The sequence below is a fragment of the Rhinolophus sinicus genome, chromosome 17 (genome assembly GCF_057876585.1).
Source record: "Rhinolophus sinicus isolate RSI-liver-muscle chromosome 17, RSI-T2T, whole genome shotgun sequence".
Taxonomy (NCBI): domain Eukaryota; kingdom Metazoa; phylum Chordata; class Mammalia; order Chiroptera; family Rhinolophidae; genus Rhinolophus; species Rhinolophus sinicus.
In genome coordinates this window covers 148,305,422-148,318,236 of record NC_142517.1, presented here as the reverse complement: position 1 = coordinate 148,318,236, position 12,815 = coordinate 148,305,422, and the positions used below count along the sequence as shown (strand labels likewise).

Here is a 12,815-nt window from a genome sequence, read left to right as displayed (position 1 = left end):
CAAAATAAACATGTAAACAAATTGTAAAATCAAGTTTTTTTTAAATTTTGTTTTGGTCTTTTTTTTTTTGAAATTGACAAATGCTATGAAGAAAATAAGATGGAGTATTACATTAGAGATTGACTGTGGGTAGGAGGGATCCACTTTAGATAGAATGCTCATGGGAGTGACTGACAAAAAACATCATTGAGGAGGAAGAGCCAGTCACACAGAGATCTGAGAGAAGGGCCTTCAACGCACAGGGAACAGGTATGCAGACACTTAGCAGCATGTGCAAACTTGGCCTCTATGGAAACTGAAACCCACTCTGGCTGCAGCACAATGAATGATGTGGGCAGTGGGTTCCAGATGAGGTCAGAGGGCTAGACAGGTGCTGAGTCACGTATGACTTCCTCCTAGCAAGGTGTTTATTCTGACAAGATAAAGACGGAAAACCAAGATGGAGGGTCTTAATCAGTGGAATGATATGATACTATTTATAGCAAGGAAGAAAAAGCAGGGAAGGGAGAAAAAGCGAGAGGGAAGGAGGGAAAGAGGAAGGAAGGACAGACCCTAGCTACAGTGTCAAGAATGCCTTTTAGGGTATTAAGAGTAAAAGCAGTTGTCTTTTCCTAAGGACACTATTAGCCATGTTCATAATGAGTAGATGAAAGTATGAAAAAAGGACATAATGGGGAGAGAGAGGAAGAGTTAACATATGACATGAGAAAATAGCCAAAAATGTAAACCACAATCAAAACCAGGATTCTATAACAGAAAAACAAATACTTCAGGGATAACCTTGAAATAAGTATTTCTTGAACTTACACACTTGAAAGACTGCTCCCGTCCCATTCAGTCTAACAAAGGTGGTAACAAAGAACAGTAAGTGTCGACTGAGAGCCTCTTAAATGCCAACAGCAGAAGTCTTTTTTTATATTTCTATTCCCCCTTGGGCTCGGGTTGTTTGCAGGTGACTTTTCCCCCACAAAAAACCTCATTATATCTTGAACTGATTTTGGACTCATCTTGGAAAAGTACCCTGGGTTGCATCTCAACAAGCTGAAGTACCCAGAACATTCCCCACCAAACACAGGCTGGGAAGCTAAAGAGCTGTGTGAAACTTACTGACCCACTGAGTATAGAATTAATAGACAAGACAGACTGCATATGATTAATTGCAGTTATTTATATTTATGGGTTTAAATCTTGAGTATGCCTGGCCTCTCCCCATTTTCTTTCATAATTTTCCCCCTGTTGGAAACTGAAGAGCAAAAGTCAATTGCCGAGTGTTGGCATCACACAGGAAACTAAAGGGCCATGCATTTCAATTCCCGCTCAAGAAACACTCTGGCTGAGCAGATGTAATTCACCAGACCCCAGTGGGCTAGGCTCACACTGTTGTCAGTCAAATCACATAGCTGATGGAAATCAGCAGAGCACATTAGCAATTTATACTCAGTCTCTCCTCAACCATAAATTCCGAGATAATGTTTAGTGAAACCCAAAGTTAACCCAAGGAATTTAGCCCATAGTTTGAGCCTACGTTCTTACCATGAGGCAGTCAGGAGGCAAGTGACTCACAAAGTGAAATTTCTAATAGGACTCCTGTCAAAACTCCAGGTTCCAATGTCAATGCAGTGACCTCCAGGCGTGACCTCACCCAGTGCACTTGTACCCACCCTCTCCGTCATTAGTTTGGCAGCCACCAGCAGCATGTGTGTGTTCAGACTGTATTCTACACCCCCACCCTAAGACAATCTCAGCCTGCACAAAGCCACCTGACTTCTCTGGACTTCAGTCTCCTGACATAAAACATCGAGATCGTCTGTGCATTTGCTTTCTCGTGGTACTGCTAGATCCCATAGCCCGGGCCTTTTGCTCTCCAGGGCCTCTGGCAATTTTTCCTGTTTTCCAAAGTGGACAATGAGTGTAGGTCACTCACCACCAAAACGTCTGCATCAACGTCCTCTTAACCCCTCTGACTTGAAAAAGCAACATTTGTATGTTGGTATTAATTATGATAAAGTGAAGAAAAGTCTAGAAATAAGCGGACAGCTTTAAATAAGTTAGGCATTGTAGAATTTATTGAGTAGGAATTATTTTTTTCTGGATTAATTATACTCTGGGTGAAGATGGGCTACAGGGCAGTAGAAAGTTAATTATGAAGAGAACAATAGTAGACAAAACAGTATCTGTGTGTGCATTGTAGTTTTAAAGTACATGCGTGCGCATGCGCACACACACATACAAACACAAACACACACGCACACACACACACAAAGGCTAGAAGGTTATACCTAATAATGTTTAAAATCTTACCTTTGAATGGTAGGGTTATTAAGTTACTTTTATTTTCTTCCTTGTGTGCATCATTTTTTTAATTTCTAAAGTGAGCATTTGTTGTTATTCTTGCACTAAGGGGAAAAATGTGTGTGTGTGTGTGTGTGCGCGCGCACGCGCGTGTTAGAGACAGAGAGAGATGAATAAAAAGTAAGAACTCTAAAGAGTACCATGCAGATAGATAGCTGACATTTGACTAAATCCCATATCATCTGACCATTACTTGAGTGATTTTCCTGTTACACAACCTTCCTCATCTTTAATGAACTAAAGTAAAACCCATACAGAGAAAGGAAAAGGATAGTTTGCCTTTACAATTTATTAGGAATCTTGGAGCAAGAACTGGAAAATGTCACGGAGTCATCTACCACATTCTGAAGAACAGTCTCTACACTAACTAGAATGAATTTGCCTTGAGCACTGACATAGTAACTATTTAAGCCTGAGTTAAACTACACCTAAATTAGTCTTGAATTTTCAGTTATTTCATATTACCTCTTCTCAGGGATTTAAAGTTTAATACAACATCAAAACTCCCAACAACTAATCAAACCAATGACTGCAAAGTGGATCAAACTTACTGGAATTGGTATTCCCCAGGGTTCAACTCCATCAGCACAGATTCCGTTCAGACACCAACACACCCAGGGGGCTCCTCCACTGTGCCCAGCCCTGAAGGAAACCCACAGATGCACAAAGAAAGGACAGGCCATCCTAGATGGGGCCAACATTCCCTCTCTCTCCCCACCATGTGACAGACAATTCAGTGCTCTCAGGAAGGAACACAGCTCTGGATCTAAGCACAGCTGGGATCCTTGTGGTCATGGGGTGCTGTCCTTGGCATACACAAATGGTAACTCGGGACCAGTCAATAGAACTTTATCCACAGGAGGCAGCTGGTGTAGGTGCCATGAGAGACAGACAGTCCTGGATTGAATTCCAACTTAGCCACTTACTAGCCGTGTGACTGACTATGAGCCTTAGTCTTCTCATCTATAAAATGTCATCTACTTCACAAGCTATACTGAGAATTTGAGATAATATAAATAAGGTGTAAAAACACATCTGCTAGCAACAACTTCCATTACTGGTACATAACATTACTGAGCCCCTACTACGGGCTCCCACATTTGCAATGCCAAATTGGGGTGACAGCGAAGACTGTGGTTAGAGAAGAAAAGCAGCCAATCTACACAGGTCATTATTGTTCCCTGCTTTAGCCTAAGCAGCACCTGATTCTGATCAAGCAAATGCACTGAAGACTCACAGGTTGGAGTACAAATTCCCATGACTTCCCTGAAACAAACAGTAAGCAGGCTTCTTCCGGCATTTCTCTAGCATCTTCCCCCAAAATAAACATTCTCTCAAACAGAACAGATACTGTGATTTGTGGAGTGTTCAACCAAAACTAAAAACCCTATAAAGCCCAACATCTAACGCAGACCTAACTCCAGGCCGCAGGTTACCTGTCGCAGAGGTCAGATGGAGGCAGTGGGCTCTTTCACTGGAGGTGACTCACTCATCACATGGAGTCCAACATTTAAGAGCCTTTCTCGAGTAGTTCCGCTGATGGATTTAAAACATTCCCCAAAAGAGGCTTGAGCAAAGGTTTGTGGCCTGAATTAACCCAAGTCGCGGGGGACAACTTTGACCCACAAGAGTATTGTTTTGTCCTCTACTCAGAACATTTCTTGGAATTTATTTTTAGTTCAGAGAGGGAGAGGAACTGCTTTCTGGCTCTGTCACAAACCCTGAACACCATCTCCCTTAAAGACAAAATGAATATAAAGCCAAAATGCCATCAAAACAGTCAACACTTTTGTTTAAAGGAATCAAGCTATTTCTCAAGAATATGTCCTTTCTAGTATGATACTCAGATGTAAAAACATATATCATGACTTTGGTTAACCTCACAGCAAGAAACTGGGAAAAAGGGTTAATGATCCCATCGCAAGCATCAAAATGAGTCTTGTGTGGTCACTCGTTCAATGCATGTCAACTACTGCCCAATAGTCTACTGTACCCCCCAAACCACCTTGACCTGCGCCCACAGAATCCCCTCCATTCCCCACAGACTCCTCCACCACCCCTCAATCTACTCTTGCCCTCCCCTTACCACCAATTCCTGTCCATCTACACTACGGGACTCACTTCTGCAACCTCCATTCATGTGTGCCCTTACCACACTTCTCTTACTAGGTTCTTACTGCTGGTGTCTGGTTTACATGATCTATCTCAGTCTTTGTTAAATGTAATTAAATTTAGATTTCACAATAGAAATACAGTATGTAAACCCAAATATGTATTGAATTTTCATTTATTCAACGAATATTCATTGGGCACCTACTGTGTTAGAGTGTGAGTAAATAAAGATGAATAATTTATCATTTCTGCCCTAAGGGAACTCATAGCTTATAGAGGAAAATTCTAAAACAAATACAAGTGATACAAATAAGGTTTGGACAAGGGGCTAAGGGAGTAATTACCCCTAGAGGAAAGGGGATATAGGAAACATCAGCAGGACAGGTTTGTAGAGAAAGCAATAATTAACTCAAGTGTTGAAGGTTCACCAGGTCCAGAGTGAACATAAGCAAAGACATGATGGCATGAATGAATATTTCATGTTCAAGAACAAGGGGGTGTGGTATGCCTGCAGCACCGGATGCTCTGCAATAGTGATAAGGAAGGTGAGCAGATGGAATTGGCCAGCACAGTAAATCTCTGGAGGTCTTTCAAGCATATGCTATTCAGAGGACTTTGGTTTTGCCCAGTAGGCAACGGATTGCCAAGGTGGGCTTTTAAGCATATTTGTTGGTTACATACTATGTTATAAGGACTGTGCTGGTCAGTTTATATGTGTTATATTAATCCTTACAACATTCCTAGTAGGATTAGCCAGAATCACATTTGCCTTTAAAACACCATTCTCTCATTCCCAGTTTGCTTCAGGGAAACGAAAAGAACATGAGTCTGGGAGCAGGGAAATCAGAAGACTGGGTATTAACATCCATACACAAATTCCTAAGGGTATACTAAGTCTGCGCATGACGATGGCAGTGGAGCGGAGACCACAGGAGTCTAAATACACTTGGAAGGAAGACAGCTAAGATGATTCCTCCAGAAACAGCACATACCTTAGCTTCTGCCAAATAGGAGAAAGCACCTCCTCCTGGAGTTACACCACCATCTAGGCTGGCAAGAGGCCCTCGGAGCACCTGGTGCTCTTTGCCACTTGAGAACAGTCCCCACGGAGGTCTTTACACTCCAGTTGGCCACCAGGACATTAGGACATGCCCTAAGGCTACAGATACTCTGAGGCGGCTTTTACTCACACTTGGCCACCATGTCAACAGGAGTTGCCACAAGGTGCTGCACCCAGCTTCCTCCAAGACATCACAGGACTAATCCCAGCACACTCCACAATCCGCTGTACCTGTCATCACCAGAGGCCCGAACTGCCCTATGTCTCACCTTCTCAGCCATCCTCCCTTTCCATTCTGCCCTCTGAAACTCAATATCTATCCTCAGCCAACTGCATAATGTTCTCTCCTCTGAATATTCCTTTCACCCTGAAAACATGGAGAAAGCAAGATTTAACCTGAATTTTGAAGGCTGCAGCCCATTAACACTGTTTTCCCAGCACCTCATCAAGAGGAAGTTGTTTATACTTTCACATTTAAGTCTAATGTTCAGCCGGTATAAAGAGGTGTGGCTTCCCACCACCCAAACCATGACCTGTACCCATCTTCCGTTTACTGTAATGAAATGTCCCTGTTCCTAGTAACCACCAGCCTCTTCATTTGTGCCCTAGATCTCCTCCCTTCCTGGATCGTTAGGAATTGTACTCCAACAATATCCATCCCTCTCTCTTGCCTTCCTCAGTTTTTCCTCTCTACTTAATCATTCTATCATTTACTCTCTACTTAAACTCATTCTATTACTCTGTTCCTGGCAAACCTTCCTTAACCAATATCTCCTTCCAAGAACTCTTCCATTTCTCTGCTTCTCTTCACAATAAAATGTCTTACAGTTGTCTATAAACAGTCTCTGCTTCCACAACTCATCGTATGTCAGATTGTCAAAATCACAAATGGCCGCATTTCTCCAAATGCAATCTCTGTAATTAACACAGTAGGACTACCTCGTTTTAAAAATATTTTGAACTCTTAACTTCAGGGATACCACACTCTCCTGGCTTCTCTCCTATCCCACTGGCAACTCATCCTTCTCTTCTACATAATACAATGCTCCAATGGCCCTCTTCTCTATCTATACATTCTCTATGTGTAATTCCATCCAGTATCAAATAAAATCTATATGCAAATAACTCCTACCTCTGTATTTCAGCCAAAACCCCTCCTAGAATCTCCAAACTCCATTTATCCACTGGATATCCACTTTGGGGATAACTGTCTGATATCCCCCAAGAAATGTCTAATAAGCACCTCAAATTTAATAGTCCAAGCAAAATATTTTATGTCTTCCATCAAGCCTGCTTCTCTCCCAATTATCCCCTTCTCAGCTTATGGCCCATTGCTCAAGCTAAAAACAAATGTAAGTCTTTGTCTAGATTCTTGTTTCCTCTCTCCGGATAATTAATCTAACAGCAAATTCAGTCAACTAACTCTATCTCAGAACATCCCAAATCCATCCACTTCTTTCCATCTTGAACACAATGCCTGTCCATACAACTATAATTTCTCAGTTGAGCAACTAAAATAGACTCTTAACTGAAGTCCCGCTTCCAATCTTCCCTCCCCAGTCTACCCTAATCCAGCCTACTTTTTAGCAGCCAGAGCAATCTTTGATAGCATATATTCTCAGTATGGACATAACATCCACAAGGGGACAACACTGGTTCTTGGAAGGGAGACAGGGGAGACATATTATATATGACAATGATTTGTTGTCCTCCAAAGCTCAACTCTACCCAACAAAATCGTATTCCTTAATACTTAATGAATACTCTCTTGCTAGGCAAATTTTAATTTAAATGTTTAATTAATTTCAATTTAATTTTTCTTCTTAGAGAGATAATAAAAAAGTTGAGACACTGTTTTATAGCAAAACCACATCATGTCATTTAGTGGCATATAATCATCCAATGGCTTATATCATTGAAAAATGAAAATCTAAATGCCTTATTCTCACTTATAAAGCTCAATAGGATGTGGCCCTTGCCTACTTTTAAATATTCTCTTGTACACTGTGGTAGACTGAATAGTGGCACCCAAAAGATATCCACATCCTAAACCCTGGAACCTGTGACTGTTATAACACACACACACATACACACACACACACACACACACACACACACACACACACGACTTTGCAACTGTGATTAAACAAAGAATCTTGAGATGGAGAAATTATCCTGAATTTTCAGGGTGGGTCCCAGATACAATCACATATATCATTACAAGAGGGGGGCAAAGGGCTGTCTGACACACACAGAGGAGAAGGTGTTATGACCATAGAGGCAGAGATTGGAGCAAGGCAGCCAAAGGCTACTGAATGCTGTAAGCCACCAGCAACTGGAAGAAGCAAGGAGCAGATTCTCCCCTAGAGCCTCAGAAGGGAGCACAGACTGCCAACACCTTGATTGTGGCCCAGTGATACTGATTTTGAACTACTGGCCACCTGAACTATGAGAAAATAAATGTTGTTTTAAACTACCAAGTGTGTGGTACTTTGTTACAGCAGCCACAGGAAACTAATACAGAAACCTCTCACTCTCACCCACTAAGCTTCAGGTTTATTTACCTGCTTCTGCCCATCAAATTTATCAGGAATACAATTACAGTTTTTATACCCACTGTCTTCCCTGCCTGGAATAATCTGCTCCTCATCTTTGCACAGCTAGCTCCTTCTGGTCTTTCAGAATCCAGCTCAAATATCAGTTCCTCAGAGAGGCTTTCCCAAACCATCCAAATCCAACATAATCACATAGCTATGTGATCATCTCATATGTCTTGCCTTTATTTAATCATTATTATTTCTTCCCCCAAACCCCAGAATGTAAACTCTGTAAGAGCAGAGTATATCTGTTTTGTACACCACTATCATCTTAATTTCTAGTACAAGTCCTGGCATATAATTAGGTGCTAAATAAACTTAACAAATGGATGATTTAGGTAGGAGAAAGCATGGTGATGCTCTCCAATGAGAGGAGAGACAGCATTAGGGAGGGGCAGAGGGAGGGTGCAGAGATGGTGAGTCCTGTCTTGACTGTGGACATCCAAATGGAAATGTCCACTGAGTCTGAACTCAGGGAAGAGCTCTGGTTGGGAATGTGAACTTGGGAATGATTGAAATGGGATCTAGACAAACTTGATGGTGTAGAAAGCATCTACAAACATAGGACAGTGAATTAAGGACAGACCCTGGGAACTCCAACATCAAAGGGAAGAACTTTCAAAGAGATCCATAAGGAGTAGTCCTAAAGAAAAACAAAAATCATAATAGCATCGTGAAAGTTCAGTTTCACAAAGGATGGGTTGCACAAAAATGTCAAGCAATAAAGTCCCACTGATTTGCCTGTCAGGAAGACACCAATAATCATAAAAAGAAGAGATTCATCTAAGACAGAAACCACATTTCCATCAGTTGTAGTGTAAAGATGATCAAGTAGAAAACAACATATAAAATAACTTTCAGGAAGCATACCTTGAAAGAAAGGAGGAAGTGAGCATGTAGCAAGAGAGGAGCACAGGGTGGAGGAATCGTTTTGGTTTTTACTTGTTTGTCTTTGTGATGGGAGAATCTTGAGCATTCTTGTAAATGTTTAAAATGCAGGAAAACATGGAGAAATTTCATAGAGTAAGGTATCCGAAGGGGTGGGGGCCCAGAACTTTGGGGAAAGCATCAACTTTGGATAACTCTACCTCTAAGTTGGTAGTGAATGATAGAGTTGATGTATTCAGACACAGGGAAGATGAGGAGAGGAGAGCAAAATATTAACAGATACTGACATATCTGTGTTTTCTCAGTACAACAGGACGTGAGAACACTTCACTACAAACCCATGTTCTCTTCTTCCAGGGCTCCCAGCTAGACTACGTTTGCCAATCTCCCTTTGCTGATAAGTATGTCTGTGCACCTGACTTCTGGCCAATAGTATGCAAACAGAACTGACACATTCATTTCAAGACTAAGCATTTAAAAAGTGGACATGCCTCTCCTCTTTCACTTTCCACTAGCAGGACGCAGTTAAAAACAAAGCCCTAAAGGAAGGCAGAGTCACAAAATGAAAGGTTCCAGGTACCTGATTCATCCCGTGGAGGAAAGCCATTCACCAACAAAGACATGATCAAGAAGTAAACTTCAGCTGGGTTTGTGCTTTTATCTATTTTCAAATCTTTCTGTTGTAACAGTTTAGTCTGCTCTAACCACTAACAATCATCTTCTGCTTAAAAAAAAAAAATACACAGGTGGGGTAAAAAGTTCAAAGAAAATGCTGAAGGTTTGGAAAAACTATGGCAAGAAAAGGAAAAAGGTGCTCTCTAGAAACAGGTGCCGACAGCCTCGTGGCTACAGCTGGAGAACACCAATTTGTATGTACCACCAATTTGCATGTCTGTTCATTTTCCCGCTAGCATTCACAAACCCAGGTGTAGGAGTGGAAAAGGAAATTGATACCAAGTGGCAGGTTGTTTCCACATCCATTAAGACTGAGGAGGATTTTAATAATGTCATGGGTTCCTAGAAGTCAAATCAAAAGGAACAAGGCTGGCATACTGTGCTATGCATTCAATATGTGAAAAAGTTCACCACCATGGGTGGAAACTGTTGAACCACAGGGTGAAGTATTAGAAGGTGGCAAAGTTCAGTGAGTCAAGGAATGGAATCCAAAGTAGCAAAAAGCAGGAAGTACATTACAGAAATGCCAGTGGAATTATCTCCGGATTCTATTATTTCTTTACAGCATTTTCAAGAGAGTTTCTGTGTGACTACATAAATAACTATGGAGCTTTGAGTGAGTCACTTCAGTTCTCTGGAATTGTTTCCACAATGATATGACAGGGTTCACTGTTGATGTGTGAAACAATGGGCACAAAGCACTTAGCAGTGTGCCGAGAAGACGGTGATTGCTATTTACCATTCATTATTAATAATAAAAAGACATGTTACAGAGGAAGAAATTGAAAGGTGCAGAGACCATAGCATGAGTGGCTCTCTAATGTGACGTCTGGGATTCACAGCAACAAACACTGCTCCCCAAAAGATCCTTCTACCTAGCCTACATAAGGTCCCCAAGGTTTTGGTCCCCTTAGAATCCAAAGACCTTTGAGAAGGTGACAAGTTAATTTTATCAATCATCTTGTTGTGAATTAATTGTCTGGATTCTTTCTTAAGAGACTGAAGTAGGTGGGCAGGTGAGGGGAGAAGGGAGAAAGGCGTGAAGGGGGAGCCCTCAGAGCTCTGACAAGATGGCCGAGTCCTCAGTGGACATTAAATGACCTCCTCATTTGTATATTCCTCCACTGATGTTCTTCAGGGATTGCTTTTATAACTTTGGTTCAACTGTAATGATGTCCTTCCCTCTTCCTAAATATCCTTTAGATATCAAAACTGCCAAATGTGTAGGGAGAGAGGGGAGGCCGGAAAAAAAAATAGTATCCAGTTTACCTGATTAGCTGAGATGCATCTGCCTGTGTGATTGTGTCTTATCACACACAACCCATTTTTGCCATTTATTTCTTGAGTAATTAAGTGATAAGTGAATTATGAGGCAATTATTCACTCAACAACTATTTACTATGTGGCCTCCACATGCAAAGCATGTAGGTTGGGCATGTGAGGTCTATAAAATTGTGTAAGACCCAGCCCTTGCTCTACATGATCTGCAGGAAAAGAATTATAATAGAAAGGAGTAAATAAGAGACTTGTGAGTGGCAAAAAAGAGTAAAGGGTCTAGAAAATGTACACATTCGCTGCAGTTTTATTTACAATAGCCAAGATATGGAAGCAACCTAGTTGCCCATTGATAGATGAACAGATAAAGATGTGGTATATATTTACAATGGAATATTACTCAGCCATAAAAAAAGAATGACATCTTGCTACTTGCGACAACATGAATGGACCTAGAGGGTATTGTGCTCAGTGAAATGAGACAGAGAAAGACAAATATAATACTATATGATTTCACTTGCATGTGGAACCTAAAAAAACCAAACCAAACAAACAACACAAAAACAGATTCATAGGAACAAAGAACAAACTGATGGTTGCCAGAAGACAGGGGAATGGGAGAGGAGAAAGAGGAAAAAGGTGAAGGGAAATATAGTCAATAACAGTGTGATAACTTTGCATGGTGACAGATGGTTACTAGACTTAGTGTGGTGATCACATCATAAGGTATATAAATGTCAAACCATTAGATTGTACATCTGAAACTAATATAATATTGTGTACCAACTATACTTAAATTTTAAAAAAAATAGACTTTAAGACAAAAAGAAAAGAAAGTATACATAACACTTCTGAGTGGGGCAGTGAGGGAAAGCATCATGAAACCGGCAGCCAGTTGGGTCAGGACATACAAGGATTGGTAGGATTTCAAAAAGGCGAAGTAGAAGAAAGATCATAAGTATAGGATCAGCAGTAGGAATAAGAGAGATTAAAAGAATTCCAAGTAGTCCAATTTGGCTAGAAAATAAGGGCAGAAACTTAAAGCTGGGGAAAGACTGCAGAAGTCATAAATTCCAAGACAAGTATTTAGAACTTGATTCAATAACACAGAGTGACCCACAGAAGGGAGGAACAAAGAGTAACAGGATCAAAGCAGTTCTGACATTACCACAGTGAAACAAAACATCCTTTCTTTATTCCATTTAAATAAAAGTAAAATGACTTTTGAGAACCTAGTACCTAGTGATTATTTTCATCACTTTTCAAATACATTTAGAAGTTTATTGTGTTTCATTGAAATAATAATGGCATAAAATCTTAACCAAAATTTTCCTAAAATGTTGACCTTGAACATAAACTTTTGTTCCTACTGTGTATAACTAACTTACTCTAGTAGTCACTGTTGGGTATAAGGTAAGTAATAAAGCTTTCTAAGCATATGTCAACAAGTCATACTCAGAGACCATCTCATTTGACAGTGGCAGCTTCTAGAAATCTCATTTTCAGAAAATATCCCCTCTGTTATAGTTTGCAAGTTTTGTTTTCTCCTCTATATTAAAACCTTTTACACAAGGATATAGTGGGTAATCAAATATGAGATTCCACAGAAGACATATTGCTATTTGAAAAATATGAAACTTGAAAAAAAAATCTAAGTTAAACAGTAATTGTTCAAAAATACACACATTTTAACAGTATCTCACTATTTAAAAATAAATTATTACATTAGTAATTTCAATTTGCCTGAATAATTAAATGATATTCCAAATAATGCTTTAAAGTGCTGTTAATACAGACGTCACAATAAATTTTTAGTTGGGAGAGAAATATTTTACATGAACTAATTTTTTTCCCAT

General features: G+C 40.3%; 1 protein-coding gene across 4 annotated transcripts in view; it reads right to left on the bottom strand.

Annotated features, from left to right (window-relative positions):
• The window catches only part of GPD2 (glycerol-3-phosphate dehydrogenase 2), a 134,667-nt gene that overhangs the window by 117,184 nt on the left and 4,668 nt on the right, over positions 1-12,815 (bottom strand). The window contains exon 1 of one of the 4 annotated variants that reach the window (XM_074336576.2): positions 3,789-3,899. The exons of 2 other annotated variants lie outside the window; for them this stretch is intronic. The gene's annotated coding sequence lies outside the window, so the exon portion shown is untranslated. Of the gene's footprint in view, positions 1-2,903; positions 3,171-3,788; positions 3,900-12,815 lie in introns of those variants that run through there. One more of the 4 variants, XM_074336574.2, reaches the window with a different exon arrangement.